The sequence below is a fragment of the Bufo gargarizans genome, chromosome 2 (genome assembly GCF_014858855.1).
Source record: "Bufo gargarizans isolate SCDJY-AF-19 chromosome 2, ASM1485885v1, whole genome shotgun sequence".
Classification (NCBI taxonomy): Eukaryota; Metazoa; Chordata; class Amphibia; order Anura; family Bufonidae; genus Bufo; species Bufo gargarizans.
In genome coordinates this window covers 320,286,804-320,303,735 of record NC_058081.1, presented here as the reverse complement: position 1 = coordinate 320,303,735, position 16,932 = coordinate 320,286,804, and positions in this window count along the sequence as shown.

Below are 16,932 nucleotides of genomic sequence, written 5' to 3'. Positions count from 1 at the left end.
GAATCCTTGGTTATGCCCTTTGGGTTGTGCAATGCGCCCGCAGTCTTCCAGGAATTCATCAACGATGTTTTCCGTGACCTGTTGCAGCAATGTGTGGTGGTCTATTTGGATGACATCTTGGTATATTCTGAATCCATGGAGGCCCACATCCTGGATGTCAGACGAGTGTTGCAACGGTTACGAGAGAACAAGCTGTTCGGTAAGCTTGAGAAATGCGAATTTCACCGATCCCAGGTAACCTTCTTAGGTTACATCATTTCCGCTGAGGGGTTCTCCATGGATCCTGAGAAGGTTTCGGCTGTCTTACAGTGGCCCCAGCCCAGTGGTCTTCGTGCCCTGCAGCGCTTTTTGGGCTTCGCCAATTATTATCGGAAGTTCATCAGGGACTTTTCCATGCTAGCCAAGCCTCTCACGGATCTGACCAGGAAGGGCAGTAATCCCCAGGTCTGGCCGCTCGAGGCCATCCGAGCTTTTGAGGCTCTAAAGTCCGCCTTTGTGTCGGCTCCGATTCTGTCGCATCCCAACCCTGGGTTGCCTTTTGTCCTCGAGGTGGACGCGTCTGAGACGGGAGTAGGCGCCCTTCTGTCTCAGCGTAGAACACCAGAGGGCCCTCTGCTTCCTTGTGGGTTTTACTCCCGGAAACTGTCTTCCGCGGAGTGCAACTATCAGATTGGTGACAGGGAGTTATTGGCCATCGTGCAGGCCCTTAAAGAATGGAGGCACTTGCTCGAGGGCTCGGTGGTTCCGGTTCTCATCCTGACGGACCACAAGAATCTGACCTACCTCTCTGAGGCCAAGAGATTGACACCACGTCAGGCCAGATGGGCTCTGTTCTTGTCACGTTTTAATTACGTGGTCTCCTACCTACCCGGTTCCAAGAACATCAGAGCGGATGCCTTATCACGGCAGTACTCCGAGCTGTCCGGGGAGGAGTCGATTCCGACTTCGGTCATACCTCCGAATCAGATCCTGGCCGCCATTCGCACCAGCCTGACCTCTCCCCTGGGTGAGCAGATTTTGGCGGCTCAATCTGGTGCTCCCTCTGGGAGACCCAACGGCAGATGTTTTGTGCCTGAGGAGTTGCGCACTCGGTTGTTGTGAACCTACCATAACTCCAAGGCCGCGGGGCATCCTGGAAAGAATCAGCTGTCCTGGGCTGTTTCACGTCTGTTCTGGTGGCCTTCTCTACGTTCCGACATCGCCGCATATGTAGCGGCATGCTCCGTTTGTGCCCAGAGTAAGTCCCCTCGGCACCTTCCGTTGGGCCTTTTGCAACCCATAGCCACCGGGGAGCGTCCATGGTCACACCTGGGGATGGATTTCATTGTGGACCTCCCTGCATCCCGAGGCCATACGGTCATTCTCATGATTGTGGATCGGTTTTCCAAAATGTGCCACTGTGTTCCTCTCAAGAAGTTACCCTCTGCACAAGAGTTGGCCTCGATTTTTGCCAGGGAGGTCTTCCGGTTGCACGGTTTGCCCAAGGAGATTGTGTCGGATCGGGGGAGTCAGTTTGTGTCCAGGTTCTGGCGCGCCTTTTGCTCCCAGTTGGGGATTCATCTCTCTTTCTCCTCGGCCTACCACCCTCAGTCCAATGGGGCCGCAGAACGAGCCAATCAGGCCTTGGAGCAATTCCTTCGTTGCTATGTCTCCGATCACCAAGACAATTGGGTTGACCTCCTGCCTTGGGCTGAGTTTGCCAGGAACACGGCGGTGAACTCTTCCTCTGGGACGTCTCCCTTCATGGCCAATTATGGGTTCCAACCTGCCGTGTTACCGGAGGTATTCTCTCCCCAGGATATTCCGGCTGTGGAGGATCACCTTTCCGTCCTACGTGCTTCTTGGGTACAGATCCAGAGGTCCCTTGAGGTCTCTGCGCAGCGCCAGAGACTCCAGGCTGATCGCAGACGAGCGCCCGCTCCTTCCTACCAGGTCGGAGACCGCGTATGGTTGTCCACCCGCAACCTCAACCTTCGAGTGCCCACTCCCAAGCTGGCGCCTCGCTTTGTTGGTCCCTTCCGAGTGCTTCGCAGGGTAAACCCGGTAGCCTATGCCCTTGCGCTTCCTCCTGGCATGCGGATCTCCAACGTGTTTCATGTCTCCCTGTTGAAGCCACTGGTGTGTAATCGTTTCACTTCCTCGGTTCCTCGGCCTCGTCCGGTCCAAGTGGGCAATCGTGAGGAGTATGAGGTGAGCAATATCCTGGACTCACGCCTGGTCCGCGGTCGGGTGCAGTTTTTGGTCCATTGGCGTGGTTATGGTCCAGAGGAGCGTTCCTGGGTTCCCTCCGCAGATGTCCATGCTCCTGCCTTGCTCCGAGCCTTCCACGCACGCTTCCCTCAGAAACCGTTCTTTACTCCGCGGAGGAGGGGCCCTTGAGGGGGAGGTACTGTCATGGTCTTACCTTCTTGCTGTTCTCCTTCGTTTGACATGTGCTGGCGGCCATCTTGGTTTCTGGGTTTCTTGTAGCCTCCAACCCTGCGGCTTCTCCTTCCCACTGGGAGGAGCTGGATGCCTAGCTCATATATATAGGAGGTCTGTGGCTTCAGTTCCTTGCTTGGTCCTCCTGTGTTCACATGCTTCTAAGACTGCTGCTGCTTCTGGTTCCTGATCCTGGCTTCGTCTGACTACCCTGCTGGTTCCTGATCCAGGCTTCGTCTGACTACCCTGCTGGTTCCTGATCCAGGCTTCGTCTGACTACCCTTCTGGTTCCTGACCTCTGGCTTCGCAAGACCCTGCTTCGGTTTAGCCATCCGTTTGGACTTTTGCCTTACAGCTTGATTTTCAATAAAGCCTTCTTATTTCCACTTATCTCTTGTTGTACGTCTGGTTCATGGTTCCATGACATTGGTTGACTAGATAATCGCATTAAAGAGAAATAGAACAGGTGTTCCTAATAATTCTTTAGGTGAGTGTATATATATATATATATATATATATATACAGACGTGGACAAAATTGTTGGTACCCTTTGGTCAATGAAAGAAAAAGTCACAATGGTCACAGAAATAACTTTAATCTGACAAAAGTAATAATAAATTAAAATTCTATAAATGTTAACCAATGAAAGTCAGACATTGTTTTTCAACCATGCTTCAACAGAATTATGTAAAAAAATAAACTCATGAAACAGGCATGGACAAAAATGATGGTACCCCTAGAAAACACAGAACATAATGTGACCAAAGGGACATGTTAATTCAAGGTGTGTCCACTAATTAGCATCACAGGTGTCTACAACCTTGTAATCAGCCATTGGGCCTATATATATGGCTCCAGGTAATCACTGTGTTGTTTGGTGATATGGTGTGTACCACACTCGACATGGACCAGAGGAAGCAAAGGAAAGAGCTGTCTCAAGAGATCAGAAAGAAAATTATAGACAAGCATGTTAAAGGTAAAGGCTATAAGACCATCTCCAAGCAACTAGATGTTCCTGTGAGTACAGTTGCACATATTATTCATAAGTTTAAGATCCATGGGACTGTAGCCAACCTCCCTGGACGTGGCCGCAGGAGGAAAATTGATGACAAATCTAAGAGACGGATAATCCGAATGGTAACAAAAGAGCCTAGAAAGACTTCTAAAGAGATTCAAGGTGAACTTCATGCTCAAGGAACATCAGTGTCAGATCGCACCATCCGTCGTTGTTTGAGCCAAAGTGGACTACATGGGAGACGACCAAGGAGGACACCATTGTTGAAAACGAATCATAAAAAAGCAAGACTGGAATATGCCAAACTACATGTTGACAAGCCACAAAGCTTCTGGGAGAATGTCCTGTGGACAGATGAGACAAAAATCGAAGTTTTTGCCAAGGCACATCAGCTGTATGTTCACAGACGAAAAAATGAAGCATATCAAGAAAAGAACACTGTCCCTACTGTGAAACATGGAGGAGGCTCTGTTATGTTCTGGGGCTGCTTTGCTGCGTCTGGCACAGGGTGTCTTGAATCTGTGCAGGGTACAATGAAATCTCAAGACTATCAAGGAATTCTAGAGAGAAATGTACTAGCCAGTGTCAGAAAGCTTGGTCTCAGTCGCAGGTCATGGGTCTTGCAACAGGACAATGACCCAAAACACACCGCTAAAAACACCCAAGAATGGCTAAGAGGAAAAAATTGGACTATTCTAAAGTGGCCTTCTATGAGCCCTGACCTCAATCCTATTGAGCATCTTTGGAAGGAGCTGAAACATGCAGTCTGGAAAAGGCACCCTTCAAACCGGACACAACTGGAGCAGTTTGCTCATGAGGAGTGGGCCAAAATACCTGCTGAGAGGTGCAGATGTCTCATTGACAGTTACAGGAAGCGTTTGATTGCAGTGATTGCCTCAAAAGGTTGCGCAACAAAATATTAAGTTAGGGGTACCATCATTTTTGTCCATGCCTGTTTCATGAGTTTATTTTTTTACATAATTCTGTTGAAGCATGGTTGAAAAACAATGTCTGACTTTCATTGGTTAACATTTATAGAATTTTAATTTATTATTACTTTTGTCAGATTAAAGTTATTTCTGTGACCATTGTGACTTTTTCTTTCATTGACCAAAGGGTACCAACAATTTTGTCCACGTCTGTACATACATACATACACACAATATCTACTATACCTATGGTCAGAAGGCAGCCTCTTCTTAGGCTAGTTTCACACTAGCGCTTAAGATCCCGCCGGCTCTTCCGGCACGGAATAGCCGGTCGGATCTCTCTGAATTCCGGTTTGTAAGTCTCCATCCAGCTCCATTAGCTATAATGGAGACCGGTGGAGACCTGGACGCATTCAGGCAAATATGCCAAGAATTAGCTGGAAGGAATCCGCTGCGCTGGATCTCAAGCACAAGTGTGCAACTAGCCTTTGGATCCCAAAGTGGCAGTGATGCTGCTCTTACATTTGGGTTCTAATACTTCCCATTTGCATGAGAAGAGGTTAGGATTTGGTCCTAGAAATACATTTTTTGTATGACATGAAGAGATTCTGCTATAAAGTTGATATGATTTGCCTTGATAATTGCCATGACATTAAATGACTGAATGGATGGCTCCAGAAATAATAACATACCCCCCCCCCCCTTCCCCCATATAGACAGAACTGTTTCCGAGAATCAACACATTTCTGGGGCTGCTTTCATAGCCTTTAGAGGAGCAGAAGAACAGAAATAATAAAAGTGAAGGATTCAGCACATGCCTGACAGGAACATAAGCCTAACAGATCCCATTGACTATGATGGGATCCATTAGGTTTCCATTCGGGACAACGTTTTTTAGCGGGAAGGTAAGAAGTCCCGCTATATTTGATGAATTCTGTGACGGAGGTCCCGAACTGAGCTTCCAACACAGATTTGAAAGCAGCCTTGTTATTCCTATTTTAATCTGTTAGGCCCCTTTCACACGGGCGAGCTTTCCGCTCAGGTGCAATGCGTAAGGTGAATCCGGACCCATTCATTTCTATTGGGCTGTGCAGATGAGCGGTGATTTTCATGCATCACTTCTGCATTACGTGAAAATAGCAACATGCTCCTCTTTGTAATCAAATATTTGTTAAACCAGCACTCACCATCTAAAACACATCTAAAGCCAAGTAATTGAAACAAAAATTTATTCGAATACCGTAAATGTTAAAATATCGACAGATAATCTAAAAAAAAAAAAAAAAAAAAATCGGTAGATTCTACAAATTCTAGAAACCACATATACATATAATATAACAATGTGCAAAATATAAAATACAAATTGTAAAATCTATTACGTGCTTGTTATTATTGATCGGTAAATATCTGTAAAAATAGTTGGTGCCATATGGAATCCTGATTAAATCAATGAATGGAAGATAAATAGAGCCATCGAAATGTTCAATGTTCAAAGAATGTTCCTAATACCGTATATTCGAGCGATATGATATTCGCAATTGGTCTTGTTAAATGTTTGAAAAGCAAACAACAGTCTTTTATCGGTAAACTTCAATCATTTCGATTGTGAGACACTCGATTTGCTTGAAAAGGTTCGTAAAGTGTTACTCACTGTTTAGTTGCTTTGGCGTCTTTTACCAGGGGCGTCCCTCGTGGTATATAAAGACTTAACCTCCTTGTTATTTCGATATGTCTCGAATCTTTATGTGGCAGCCATGAAGTTTTAATTTTTGCGGAAAAGGCTGGCGTCTCACGTGGCACTCTGTCCAATAACTTGAATGGCGGAGCTTACGTTGTATGTCACGTGGTGTGTAGAGGAGGTAGCAATCTAGACTTGAGTTTTCAAACCTCAAAAAGAGAATTTACTTGTAATTTCTCATAGATATTGCAGTCGGTGCAGGGTATAGGTGGGTAGTTATGATTCTCTGGTTTCACCACTTAGTGGATTAAGGTGAGTTAATTATTTATTTATTTTTATTATCCCCTCCAGCCCTATTGTACTATGCATTCTGTATTAAGAATGCTATTATTTTCCCTTATAACCATGTTATAAGGGAAAATAATACAATCTACACAACCCCGATACCAAACCCGAAATTCTGTGAAGAAGTTCGGGTTTGGGTACCAAACATGGCAATTTTTCTCACGCGCGTGCAAAACGCATTACAATGTTTGGCACTCGCGTGGAAAAATCGCGCATGTTCCCGCAACGCACCCACATCTTATCCGGGCCAAAAACATGACGCCCGTGTGAAAGAGGCCTTAGACATATATTTCTGATAGATTGTGAACCAGTGGAGTAGAAGCAAAACCAAGAAAATTTCCTATCTGCTGTTCCAGTTAAGGGCCACTGGTTTGCATCGAAGTTGCTTTTGTTTTAACCATTAACTATTAACTTCATATATTGCAAATAGTTATGCAATTATGTTATCTGCAGGTCTCAACATCATAGCATAAAAGAAGGCATTTACTGTAATTAGATTATTCAATGCTTGAATAAGCCACAACAAAAGCAATCGTACCTTAGTATGACTGAATGTAAGTGTCCTTGTGTAAGCAGCACAGGATGTTGTTGGTGCAGTGTCAGGATACCATTGACACTTGTTATTCTGTGATAAGAATAAGATTTCTCAGAATCAAGAATCTAGAGATCTCTCCCCCAGAATGTGACTACATCCTACAATACACTAGAAAGTCGATTATTGGGCGGTCTAAAGCAAATTTAATTGAAAAAATGTAGAACACATTGAATGGATATTCTTGGAAATCTCAGTACATCTAGCTGCATTTAAAACTACTTCCAGCATAATTTCGCTCATTCGCGCATTAACCCCTTCCAGACGCAGCCTTCCTGACTAGTGATGAGCGGCAGGTGCCATATTCGATTTCGACGAAATTCGCGAATATTCGATAGAATATTCGTTTTATATTCGTCGAAATCGAATATTCGTCATTATTCTTGTTATCGCGATTAATATGCGATTTAAATAATCGAATTTCGATTTTAACTTAAAGGCTACTCTCCTATTGAAATTGCAATTAGATTTTTTCAAGTTATAAAATTCGAATTTCGATTTTAACTTAGCACTGCTATATGCCATATTAAAGTTAAAATCGAAATTCGATTATTATAACTTGAAAAAATCGAATTGCGATTTCAACGTAATTCTCAAATCCGACAGTACATTCTAGTATATGGAGTCGTTCCCATGGTGATGGGGACGCTCCATAACTAAGCATGGAATATGGCTTCAATGGCTTGGTAGAATTAGCGAATTGACGAATATATTCGTTATATTCCACAAAACGAATATAACGAATGTATTCGTCATATTCCACAAAACGAAGATAACGAATGTATTCGTCATATATCACAAAACGAAGATAACGAAGTATTCTGCATCTTCATTTTAGCTACATATTCATCAATTTCGCTAATTCTAGCAATGATATAGGAAAGTTGACTATAGAGACAGCTAAGTATAATTCGCTATGCGATTATATTACTGCTTTTTTTTTATAAATAGTATAATTATAATAATTATCAGGTATTATAATTATTCTATTTATTTTAAAAAAAAGCAGTAATATAATCGCATAGCGAATTAAACTTAGCTGTCCAGTCAGTGCCCGTTGCCGCTTCTGCCGACTTCCCTGCTCATGGAGCGTCCCCATCACCATGGGAACATCTCCATATACTAGAATGTACTGTCGGATTTGAGAATTACGTTGAAATCGCAATTCGATTTTTTCAAGTTATAATAATCGAATTTCGATTTTTAACTTAGCACTGCTATATGCCATATTAGTTAGCCTAATATGGCATATAGCAGTGCTAAGTTAAAATCGAAATTCGAATTTTATAACTTGACATAATCGAATTGCGATTCCAACTTGGACCTGGTTTACTATATGGTTGGCTTCAATGGCTTGGTAGAATTAGCGAATTGACGAATATATTCGTTATATTCCACAAAACGAATATAACGAATGTATTCGTCATATTCCACAAAACGAAGATAACGAAGTATTCTGCATCTTCGTTTTAGCTACCTATTCATCAACTTCGCTAATTCTAGCAATGATATAGGAAAGTTGACTATCGAGACAACTAAGTTTAATTCGCTATGCGATTATATTACTGCTTTTTTTAAAAATAAATAGAATAATTATAATACCTGATAATTATTATAATTATACTATTTATAAAAAAAAGCAGTAATATAATCGCATAGCGAATTAAACTTAGCTGTCTCTGTAGTCAACTTTCCTATATCATTGCTAGAATTAGCGAAATTGATGAATAGGTAGCTAAAATGAAGATGCAGAATACTTCGTTATCTTCGTTTTGTGATATATGACGAATACATTCGTTATCTTCGTTTTGTGGAATATGACGAATACATTCGTTATATTCGTTTTGTGGAATATAACGAATATATTCGTCAATTCGCTAATTCTACCAAGCCATTGAAGCCATATTCCATGCTTAGTTATGGAGCGTCCCCATCACCATGGGAACGACTCCATATACTAGAATGTACTGTCGGATTTGAGAATTACGTTGAAATCGCAATTCGATTTTTTCAAGTTATAATAATCGAATTTCGATTTTAACTTAGCACTGCTATATGCCATATTAGTTAGCCTAATATGGCATATAGCAGTGCTAAGTTAAAATCGAAATTCGAATTTTATAACTTGAAAAAATCGAATTGCGATTTCAACGTAATTCTCAAATCCGACAGTACATTCTAGTATATGGAGATGTTCCCATGGTGATGGGGACGCTCCATGAGCATGGAAGTCGGCAGAAGCGGCAACGGGCACTGACTGGAGCAGCCAGGAAGCCAGGAATCCAAAGGACAGGTAAGAACAACTTTAGGGAAGTGGGAAAGAAAAAAATATAACAATAAAAAAATAAAAATAAAAAAAAAATAAAAAAAAAATAGAATATTCGAAATATCGAATTTATATCACTATATTCGAAATATTCGCGAATTAGCGAAGTGCCGATATTCGCGAAAAAAATTCGATATTCGAATATTCGCGCTCAACACTATTCCTGACCAAGTCTAATTTTGCAAATCTGACATTTGTCACTTTACGTGTTAATAACTTTGAAATGCTTTTGCCATTCTAATATTGTTTTCTCATGACACATTGGGAGTCATTTATCAAATCTGCTATACCAGTTCTGCGGCATAACAATGTAGCAAGTGATGACTGCATGTGACATTTGGTAAGATTTTGTGACATTTGGCGAGTCTCACCGCTTTTAGAAGTGGAATAAAATGTTGGTCAGGATTTCAGATTAAAACACCTTTCAGTCTGATGTATGATGTGCAACTTTTGAAAAAGTAAAAAAAAACGTTGCATCTCCACACCAGTCAACCACCTGGTATATATTTGCAGACATAGGTGCGTGTAAACCACATTGCACTGGCACCAAATTTTTATTACTGTAGGACATTTAATAAATTTGGTGCAACCTCACAAAGCAAAGACATCAGAACCACCACAAATGAATTCCCTCAATTGTACTTGGGTCAATATGTTTTACGGTTATTTGTAAAATAAAAAAAAATACAAATTGTACAGAAAATTTGGAAACATTTTCTAAATTTGAATTTCCAAAACTCATTTTTTAAAGTAGACCTGTTACCACAAAATGCAAAGCCATCTGAAAGCACCATGGTATAGAACAGGAGAAGTTGAGCGGATTGCTATATATTTTTTGGGGAACAATTCAGTAAAATTTGTAATTTATACATTTATATCTTTGTTTTTTGCAGCCCTTTGTGTAAAAAACATACTTGTTAGCTCCAGCTAATTCCTCACCTTCCTTTGACTCACGTTTTGGTACTGCATAGCCCGTCTGGTTCTGTATGCTTTTGTGTTTGTCCGTATTGTGTTTGTCCTGCACTTATTTTAGTGTAGGCACTGTCGTCCAGTTGTGGTTCTGCTATTTAAGGCATATACTGCAAGTAGGTAGTGGAAACGACCAGTGTTTTAGTTCAGGGACTCACTGTCTACATCTGTCCCTACCTACAGTCATTATATGATCACTGGTGGTAAAAAAGTTGTTTTACCTGCACCATCATGGGTGCAGTGGCAGCTTTAGCCACGAAAATGGAGGGTATCGCCCAGTTGGTGCAGGATTTAGCTGAGAGAGTCCAACAGCAATAATCCTGTGAGACTAGTTCCCCTGCTTCTGCAGCCCCAATACTAGTAGAGGCTAAGGTTAAGCTCCCTGACTGCTCCACTGGTGACCATAAAGGTTTTTCAACTTTCAGAGAGAGTTGCAAACTTTATTTTCATTTGAGACTTCATTCCTCGGGCACCAAAACACAGAGAGTTGATAACATCATGTCTTACCATTTCTTTTCTGCTCTAGGTCTCTTGTATGATGAGCTACACAGAGCATTTTATGCAGAGAGTCAGCTCCTCTCACTAGGAAAATGACCAGCTGAGCAGTACTGCTCTGAGTTTTGAAAATGATGCAATGCTTCTGGGTGGAATGATCCGGCTCTCAAGTCTGATACTCTTAAGGGTCTTTTAGTCAGCCATCTCACTCCTGGGTCCCTGGATGAGGCTATGTCCTTGGCTATTCATATAGATCGAAGTATGAGAGAAAGTAACACCTGTCTTAATCGTCCTTCTTACTTTTCCTTTTTCTCTAAAGTCAAGGCACCAGTTGAGTCCGAGAAACCCATGCAAGTGGGGGTCATGTCACCTCAGCAAATAAAAGGAACATCGCATGAAACATGCCTTATGCTCCTACTTCAGAAGTCCTGAACATCAGCTATGATCCTGCCCTACTAGGCCGAAATCGGACTGGCAAGGTTCTACTGCCTGTTAGTCTGTCTTCACAAGGAAGGGTCTGTTTCTGGTTTAGCTTTTGTGGATTCTGGAGCTGAAACTAGCCTTGTTAATTTTGATTTTGTGTCAACTTTGGGAATCGAATTTTGTAGCCTTCCTTAACCCTTTCATGACCAAGGGTCATTGATGCCCTAGTGTCCAGGTCAAAATTGACAAATCTGACATGCGTCACTTTATGTGGTAATAACTTTGGAACACTTTTACTTATCCAAGCCATTCTGAGATTGTTTTCTCGTGACACATTGTACTTCATGATAGTCATAAATTTGAGTCAATATATTTCACCTTTATTTATGAAAAAATCCAAAATGTACCCAAATTTTTTTTAAATTCACAATTTTCCAAATTTAAATTTCTCTCCTTCTAAAGCAGAAAGTGAAACCTAATACAATATTTATTACTTAACATTCCCCATATGTCTACTTTATGTTGGCATCATTTGGGAAATGTCATTTTATTTTTTTAGGACGTTAGAAGGCTTAGAAGTTTAAAAGCAATTCTTAAAATTTTTAAGAAAATTTCCAAAACCCACTTTTTAAGGACCAGTTCAGGTCTGAAGTCACTTTGTGGGCCCTACATAGTGGATACCTCCATAAATGACCCCATTGTAGAAACTACACCCCTAAGGTATTCAAAACTGATTTTGCAAACTTTGTTAACCCATTAGGCGTTCCACAAGAATTAAAGGAAAATGGAGATGAAATTTCTAAATTTCACTTTTTGGGCAGATTTTCCATTTTATTAAATTTTTTTCTTTAACACATTGAGGATTAACAGCCAAACAAAACTCAATATTTATTACCCTGATTCCGCGGTTTACAAAAAAAAAAAACACATGTGGTCGTAAACTGCTGTACGGGCACACGGCAGGAAGGAAAGGAATGGCATACAGTTTTTGGAAGGCAGATTTTGCTGGATTGGTTTTCTGAACGCCATATGTTTTTTATTTTTCTGCCGATCGTCTTGTGCAGGGGCTTGTTTTTTGCAGAAAGTGTTGAGGTTTTTATTGGTACCATTTTTGGGTACATAGGATTTTTTGATCATTCATTATTACACTTTATGGGGCAAGGTGACCCAAAAATTGGCTGTTTTAGAACAGTTTTAATTTATTTATTTTTACAGCGTTCATCTGAGGAGTTAGGTCATGTGATAGTTTTATAGAGAAGATCATTATGGACGTGGCAATACCTAATATGTATACTTTTTCTTATTTATTTAAGTTTTACACAATAATAGCATTTCTGAAACCAAACAAATTATGTTTTAGTGTCTCCATAGTCTGAGAGCCATAGCTTTTTTATTTTTTGGGCGATTGTCTTAAATAGGGTATAATTTTTCGCGGGATTCGTTGACGGTTTGATTGGTACTATTTTGGGGGTCATAAGCCTTTTTGATCGCTTGCTGTTGCCCTTTTTGTGATGTAAGGTGACAAAAATAGCTGTTTTGGCACAGATGGTCGTTACGGACGCAGTGACACCTAATATGTGTATTTTATTATATTTTTTCATTTTTTTTATAGGAACAGGCAATTTCTTTTTTTCATTTACATTTTATTTATTTTTTTAAATTATTTTCACTTTCTTTTTTTTATCAAGTCCCTCTTGGAGACCCAGCACAGGAGCGGTGATGTCATGTGGACCACCTGTGGGACGTTGCAACACAGGCCACAGATCAGAAGAGCTTTGTAGCCTGCAGTGCAGATGAAAGAGGGGGAACAGAAATGAGGTAAGTATTTTTTTTTACCCTAAGAAATGGGCTACTAATTAATACTGGGAGCACCAGGGTGGTGAGGAGCATTATATATCGGCACTAGGGTGGGGGGAGCATTGTATACTGGCACTAAGGTGGAGAGGGGCATTGTATACTGACACTAGGGTGGGGGAGAGCATTGTATACTGGCACTAGGGTGGGGGAGAGCATTATATACTGATACTACGGAGGGACATTATATATATATATATATATATATATATATATATATACTAGCACTATGGGAGGCATATATATACTGGCAGTAGGAGTAGCATTATATAGTAGCACTACAAGGGGAATATATATAATGGCACTACAGAGGGGGAGTGTAGAAGTATTGTACACTGGAACTATGTGGGAGCTATATAATACAGGGGGCTCTACAGGAAGGGCACTATACATATTTGGGGCACTGGTGCCATTATTACTACCAAGGATACTCTGGGGGCATTATTATTACTGGGTACAGTATAGAGGTAATTGCTACTAATGGAGGCACTCTTGGAGAGGATTATCACTATTGGGGGCACTATTACTAGTGCGGGCAGTCGAGAAGCACTATTACTATGGGGTGACTATCTGTATGGCACCGTTATATCTGACAGCATAGTGTTTGTCGTCATGAGGGGGCACAGTATTGGAGGTAACAGCAGGATGACAGTGGTCTGTCCGCCTGGCCGTGCGGAGGCGAGCGGATCCGTTCAGACTTACAATGTAAGTCAATGGGAACGGATCCACTTGAAGATGACACCATATGGCTCAATCTTCAAGCGGATCCGTCCCCCATTGACTTTACATTGAAAGTCTGAACGGATCCGCTCAGGCTACTTTCACACTTAGAAATTTTTCTAAGTTATTAATGCAGACGGATCCGTACTGAACGGAGCCTCCGTCTGCATTAATATGATCGGATCCGTTCAGAACGGATCCGATCAAGCGCAAGTGTGAAAGTAGCCTTATCTGCTCAAAGTGCCCTAAAAAATAACTGCATCCAGTAAATAGTGTCCCTGACACTAATATTGTCCCCCAAAATAATTGTGCTAAGCTGATACTGTGCCAGGGTGCCCCCACAGTGAGAGTGCTAACAAAGGTCCCACCAATCATCTTTTCCATAGTTCCCCAGTAGTAATAATTCTCCTTATAATGGTGATGCTCAGGTGGTGCAATGATGATTATGTCATCATGACGCCTGTGCAAGCCTTTGACTGGGCCTGGAGCCTACCAGAGGTAACAGTGGGGCAGGGAGACATCGCTCCTGTGCCCCTGCCACAGTACCTAATTGTATTATGTAAATAGCAGTGCGCCATTGGCAAGGAGGACCATGTGGGCCCCCACTGGCTTAGGGGCCTAGTCACAGTTGCGACCTCTATAGCTATGCCAATGGTATTCTGTACCAGTTGCACTTGTTTTTTTCCAATGTCTGCAATTGTGCTTCTATGGTCTGCAGATTATCAGTTCTTGTTCTGATATTTCTTATGTTTTTTTTTTTTTTGTGGATGACAAGACTTCCCTGCAGAACATCAATTGAAGTTGTGCAGTATGTGCAGCATATCAACCATTTCCAATATTCTGGTCATGGATGCATGTAAACTTTGCTTATGTAAAAACCTCTACAGAATGGGGTCTGTGCATTATGTGTCCTCTACCATTATCAATAGATTATTACTCCTGTGATGTTTGCGGAGAATGTGGTTCCTCCCAAGAGGAATTCTTTGGTTCTCATCTACAGGAGAAGCAGCTGCTCAGGGGCCCGGGAGCACCTTCTAGTACAATTCGGCCCAGGCTGTGCTCCCTCTACATACAATCACTTTGGGGGCCTGTGCTTGACAATGAATGGGGACAAAACTGAAGCGTTTTCATCCGCTATTGAGATCCTATGACGGATCTTAATAGCGGAATTGAAAATGCTAGTGTGAAAGTAGCCTTATGGGTTTTAGGATATGGTGACATGAAAAACATCTACATTTTGCTCTACTTCCACTGAAGTACCTACATAGGTTCAACAAATATTCTAAACCTCGTTTTGAATACTTTGAGAGGTACAGTTTTTAAAACGTGATGATATATGGAGGACTTCTAATGTATAGTTCTTTCAAAGTTCCTTTTAAAATGCAATTCTAAAAAATAGAGATAGGAATATTGCTTTAAGGGTCCATTCACGTGTCCGTAGAATGGGTCCGGATCCATTCTGCAACGTTGCGGAACCAATCTGGACCTATTCATTCTCTATGGGGCTTGACGAGATGCGGACAGCACACAGTGTGCTGTCCGCATCCGCATTTCCGGAGCGCGGCCCCGATCTTCCGGTCCGCGACTCCTGAAAAAAAAAGAACATGTTCTATTCTTGCCTGCAATTGCGGACAAGAATAGGCAGTTCTGTGGGGGTGCCGGCCGAGTGTATTGCGGATCCGCAATACACTACGAACGTGTGAATGGACCCTTACATTTTAGAGCCTTCTAATTTCCTTGAAAAAATTAAAAGACATCTAAGAGATGATAGCAATAGAAAACAGACATATGGTGAATGTTATGTATACACTATTTTGTGCTTTTTTACAAGCCAAAAAAATGCTAATTTTCTATACATTTTTTAATTCTTTTTAGAAATCAACCTAAAACATATTGACCAAAATGTACCACTACCATGATGTTCAATGAAAAAATAATCTTACATTCACTTGGGTAAGTAAAAGTGCTCTAAAGTTATTACCACAGAAAGTGACACGCAAGGTTTGAAAAAGTCCTGAAGGTCAAATAAACAGCTTTTTTTTTAAAGGATTAACAAGATTGCAGATGTGTGTTGTATAAAGCATGTTTATTATGTGTGCAAAGGAAAAGAAACAAGTTATTTGTGTGTTTTGTCAACGTGAAATCTTATATTTTTGGAAACAGTCCCTAAACTCAACAAGACACAGCAAGTTCTTGTATTCAAGCTGTTATGAAAAGGTTACCAGACCTGTTAGGCTGTAATTCATTCCCCCATGGCAATAATAGCTGGCTTAGATGGACACAGTAAGTTAACAATGAATTTTAGGACGTAAGTTAAAAAATAGACTTGTTTCCTTCTTTTACAATGTAATTCATTGTTTGCTATGTCACAGGAAACTCAAACACAATACAGGGATCAGGAATTCTCAAACACATGACCATCCTATTTGAAAAAAAATGATTCCTGGATATTCCCCAAAAATCAAGGCATTTGGTAATTGTTTTAAAAAAACATTCAGGATTGTTACATGTAAATTCAGTTCTGCACTTTTCTTCATCCTGACAAATTTTAGATGTTTAAAATAATTTTCATCGGTATTTATATAGCTTCTATGTATTCTACAGGACTTTACCAGTGGGCAAGTCATAAAAAAGTAAAATTACAAGTAATCAAATGAACAATATGATAGAGAAAGAACCATGAATGCAATCGCTTACAACGTAAAAGGAATGGGAGGAGTGACACAGAAGGTACATGGTAGCAATGCCTATCGAGGTGACTGGTCCTTTATCTTCAGAATGGGAATATACAGACGTGGACAAAATTGTTGGTACCCTTTGGTCAATGAAAGAAAAAGTCACAATGGTCACAGAAATAACTTTAATCTGACAAAAGTAATAATAAATTAAAATTCTATAAATGTTAACCAATGAAAGTCAGACATTGTTTTTCAACCATGCTTCAACAGAATTATGTAAAAAAATAAACTCATGAAACAGGCATGGACAAAAATGATGGTACCCCTAGAAAACACAGAACATAATGTGACCAAAGGGACATGTTAATTCAAGGTGTGTCCACTAATTAGCATCACAGGTGTCTACAACCTTGTAATCAGCCATTGGGCCTATATATATGGCTCCAGGTAATCACTGTGTTGTTTGGTGATATGGTGTGTACCACAC